The sequence below is a fragment of the Urtica dioica genome, chromosome 6 (genome assembly GCF_054948205.1).
Source record: "Urtica dioica subsp. dioica isolate 48M chromosome 6, U.dioica_male_clone48M_v1_H2, whole genome shotgun sequence".
NCBI lineage: Eukaryota > Viridiplantae > Streptophyta > Magnoliopsida > Rosales > Urticaceae > Urtica > Urtica dioica.
The window spans coordinates 5,606,894-5,611,949 of NC_142761.1; positions in this window are offsets into that span (position 1 = coordinate 5,606,894).

A 5,056-nucleotide genomic window follows, 5' to 3' on the forward strand; every position below is an offset into this window, starting at 1 on the left:
TCCTAATATCTAGAGAATAATAATGGTAGAAATATTTTCTCCATTAAATAAGGAAATAATATATTGTCCTCATTATTCTCAAATATCTAGATTCCTTAAATGTAGGAGAAAAATAAGGGAAATAAATATCCTAGATCATGATCTGATGGATGAGAGAAATAATAGGATTTGTAGTCAAGATCTAATGGCTAATACTTAACTACAAAATAGGAAAGAATAAATGAGAATCAAATATCTCTAGGATTTTCATAGAATATCTCATTTCTACCACTATAAAGAGGAGTCTAAGAGGAAGCAAGATATACACTTTTGCAGAGGCAAAAATTTCGCCCATCACACCTAGCAAGATAAACACGGTATGATCTGAAATCATAAATCAGAGTCGTAGTGAGATTCAGAGTGTGCCCGCACTGTATTTTGTTCGTCCGAAAATTACGTTTCGGAAGACTAAAGTGTCATCAGGAGATCTCGAGAGTTTCAAAGACATCCCAGAGGGCTGATCGTAGAAGACGACGAAGGGAGGGTGAGACGAGATGAGAAAGAGCTCGAGGAGATCCCGATTCAGAAAGCTTAAGGAGAAACCCGTAAGTTTTCTAATAACTCGTCTCTTTATATTGGTTGCTTGACACATATGCTCTCATATTTTAATTAATTAAACAAAACTAGATCTTGTTTTAATAACCATTAAATTGATTAGCTTAAGATAGCGTAATTAATTATTTTTCCGCACGGTTATTATGATAAGGTGAATAATCAACAGCCCCTTGTGTCAGAGCGATTGTTCGTGTTTGATACCAACCCGGTTTTTTCACCAACAATCATATCCCGAATCCCAACACATATGAGTCAAAGAACCCGGTAATACATTCTATAATCCATTGATCACTTCAGGATTTAGATCAAGTCTCATTGTGACTAACATAGCAACCTTGGTTAGTGTGTCGTAACGATTTTTTAAACGACACATCAACAATCAAAGTATATCCATGTCGTATACATACCAAATGTGTAGAATGCTCTCATTAAGTGATCTACATTTCACCAGTATTCTACATATGGGATTTTCAATCCAGCTACCCAAGCTGAGATTAATCACCGAACATGTTTTAGCTCACCGTCTGAACTTAGATGTCTAACATGTAATTCAGTTTAATACGGAGGCGCTATGAATGATAGCTATTATTGATTCTAACTATAAAATATATCACTAATCAATAATGCTAATAACCCACGTTTCATAAAAAAAAAGATAATAATGCTAATAAAGTATATTTTTTATTATATTAAATAAGGGTAAATAATCATTCATGTTTATTTTATTACCTTCCGTGTGGATAATATTCCTAAAAGCTTGTATGTCTCAAGCTTCACAACCAGTATTTGAGTACGTTGTCAAATTGAAAACAAACTTAACACAAGACTAGACTTATTCAGCAAGAGACCTTCAAACCATCTCGCACATTCGAATCGACGAGGACACACATAACGACTTGACTGGAGAAGACTAATTAAACGGTAACATATGCACAAAGCTCAAAGGACGGATCAGGGATTATAAATAGAATTTCATAATCGACATTCAAAACTTCAGTTATTGTTTGCTGATTTATTCTCCATATTCCAAAGCTCCTTAGCCCACTTTAAGGAGTGTTGTTAAAACTCGATCATCAAAAAAAAAAAAAACTTTATACCTTATTCACTTATTGCTTTATATTGGGGCATTTATGATTATTATGTGTACTCATATTTATCCTTATTATCTATTAAGTATTTTAGTGAGAACGAATCCCATAAAATGAGAGCCCGACGTTATTTATAAAAAATCAAACTGTTTGAGGTATTTTCTCACGTCAACAACCGATAACTGCAATGAACTTTTTCAAATATTTTATTGCTCATTCAATAATATCGGCAGTTAAAAAAGTTTCTCAATATTAATTTTTTTAAATTAAAATTCTAAACAACCCTAATTCTAAATAAAACGGTAAATTGTAATAAAAATTGCAACTTTATATGCGTTAAAATTTTATTGTAAATATAAAAAAAAATTAAGTAAAATAAACTTTTTATACGGTAAAAAACAACAACCGTAGACAATCAATATCTTATAGGATAAACGACAAGGTTCTCCCCTGAACTCAATGCTCGATAACAATATGCACTCTCAACTCGAATTTGTTGCAGAAATTACTATGAATTCTTGAACTTTTCGTGTGTTGCACCTTCCGTCAATATTTCTCTGTTATCTCCAAAATTTTCCTGATGTGTAAGTCACATGTGACTAAAAACATGTGCAATTATTAAAATACCCTCGTCTATTATTAGTATTGATGTTATTATTATATTTACAAATTTAAGAGTTTGAAGTTGAGGTTTTTTTCAAACGTGTTCTTCCAGTTTGCATTCAATGGCACAAAACTGAACCATGCAATCCTGACTTGATCTCCCTATACAAAAAGCTTACGACAAGTTCCCAAACGAAATCACCAACATGAGAATCAACAACTGCCTAGCCCTGTCTCAGAACCACCTCGGCGATGAAGGAGAGGGACGGTGGAGACGGACGAGTGTCTGTGGCTGGAGCGGCAGCGATGAAGTCGATGTCCGGTCATGGGGGTTCTGGGCGGCGCCGCACTTTGGGCAGGTATGACACTCGTGGCCAAGAGCGGCGATTCTGGTTTGGAGAGTCAGGGCTTGGCGCTCGAGCCCGCCGGTGCGAGACTTGTCCGACCACCGCTTCACGATGAGCGCGATCTTGAGGCGCTTCGGCGGCGGGTCCGGTAGCAATGAGAGGTATAGTTTCAATTAGAGTGGAGGGTTGGGAGGTTTATTATTGCCTCTGCGGATCTGGGACGATCGATTTTTGGATGGATAGAAAAGGCGGATCCGAAGGCGTGGCACCAGAAGATGAAGAGTGCAAAGGAGAAGGAGAAGATGACGCAACATAGACGGCGAAAGATGGAGATTGTTCCCAGGTCTTTTGCCATGGAAAAATTACAAGTAAATTAGAGAACTCTTGTTATTATTTGGAGTTTTAATTTTTTTTTTAGTTTTTAAATGTTTTCCTCTAAATCTGGAGGTTTGTTTAATATAAATTACAAGTAACATTGGTTGAGAATTTGTTTAGAGTTATATTTTTATTTTTCTCTAAATCTGGAAGTCTTTTTTTTTTTTTTTTTTTTTTTTTTTTTTTTTTTTTAATAATCAGAGAAGTTAGAGAAATGAGAGGGAGAGAGATATGGAATTTTAGTATTAGTTTTTATTTATTTATTTTAATTCTACGCTCTAATTGTGGCTATGTTTGGTTCAGCTTATTAAACTTGATTTTAGTTTTTTCTAAAAGTTAAATCATATTTAAGTGTTTAGTAAAATTGCTTTTTCTAAGAGCTAAAAAGTGTTTTTGAATATTTTAACTAAAAAACCAAAAGCTACAATTTGTAGCTTTTATACGTAGTTTTAGTTTTTGGTTTGTAATTTCTCTCTCTTAACTTTTTTTTTCTCTTACACTAACTTTTAATTATAGTTATCTTTATATGTTTTTATCAAATAATTTTTTTGACGTCACCAAAATCTATAATTTATTTTTTACATTTTATAGACACCCACTTTGATATATTTTTTATATAACAAAATATATCTTATTATTATTATTAATTACATTTTATATAAATAATTATCACTTATAAATATTAATATATATTTTACCAAACCCTAAATCAGCTTTTGTTAACAGCTACAGCTATTTTACAATAGTTTACCAAACACTCATCTGTTTTTTAAAACAACAGTTTTTTCGTACAGCTATTTTAAAATCACTTTTTTAAAAAGCAAAGCTATGCCAAACACAGCCTGTATTTGTTTTAAATTATTTATTTATTTATTTAACAGGATTTCTAATTTGCCCTCTAAATATTGATCATGTGAGAGTCACATGCTAAAAAATTAGATAATAACGAAAGTTTTTGGATAGAAAGAGCAACGGTGTAACAAAACAAGAGTTCCGAGTAATTTATGCAACAAATTCGAGTTGAAGATGCACATTGTTATCGAGCATTGAGTTCGGGGGAATCATGTAATTTATCCTATTATATATTATATGAGATTAAATTTTGTTGTTTTGGTCATAGTAGGGAATTAAGTTTGTGAAGTCAGCATGCCACCTAATTTCTTCCAACACTACGTTCATTTCCTTCTTTTTCTTTTGGGCTTTTAATTATTAGGTTCTGTATCGTTTGGGCTTTAAATTTCGGAAAGGAGCCCATTATAACCTTTGCAAATTATTTTGCGGGGCCCATAAAGTTTTTGCTTGACCATTTGGTGGGAAATAGACAAGACTATTATTAAAGATCAAATTTAAAAGTAGAAGAGAAAATTTTCACACAAATATTACTAAACTCACGTCACTTAACTAAATCAACAGAAAAAATTTAAAATTTAAGAGTTCTATTACTATAATTAGAAAAGAGAATTATTTCGCTTAAAAAAAAATACCATTTTGTGATCGTTATTTTGTATATCGTTACTGATTCTTCACAAAACTATGAACGATGTTATAGTAGTTGTACAACTTATTAAGTAATAGAATTGTCAAACTTTAAGTTTTTTTTGTTGATTTTTGTAAATTCACATGAGTTTAGTAAATATATGCGTCAAAATCTAAAAAAAAAAAACATCAGACATTTTTTTTCCCGGTGCCAGCTACACAAACCTCTGGCATATAACTATATATTAGGGTATCCTAATCGTATATAATATAAAAATATTAAATAAAAAATTATAGAAGAATTGAAACTAATAGAAAATGTTGTTGGAATAAAGTTAATAAATTTTATTTATTAACATGTGGTTGGCTGATTTGTGGCAACAATTCCACTCATCGGAATTGGATATTTGTTTGCCAAAATCGGACCTAAGGTGAATGAGAAAGTGACGAGCTGCGAGGTCGAGCTGGACGAAGTGACTAAGTCATTTCAGATCGACTGGACGAACTCGCCAGTCGAGCTCGACTGGGTAGCTCGACTGGCGAGCTCAACTGAGTAGCTCGACTGGGTAGGTC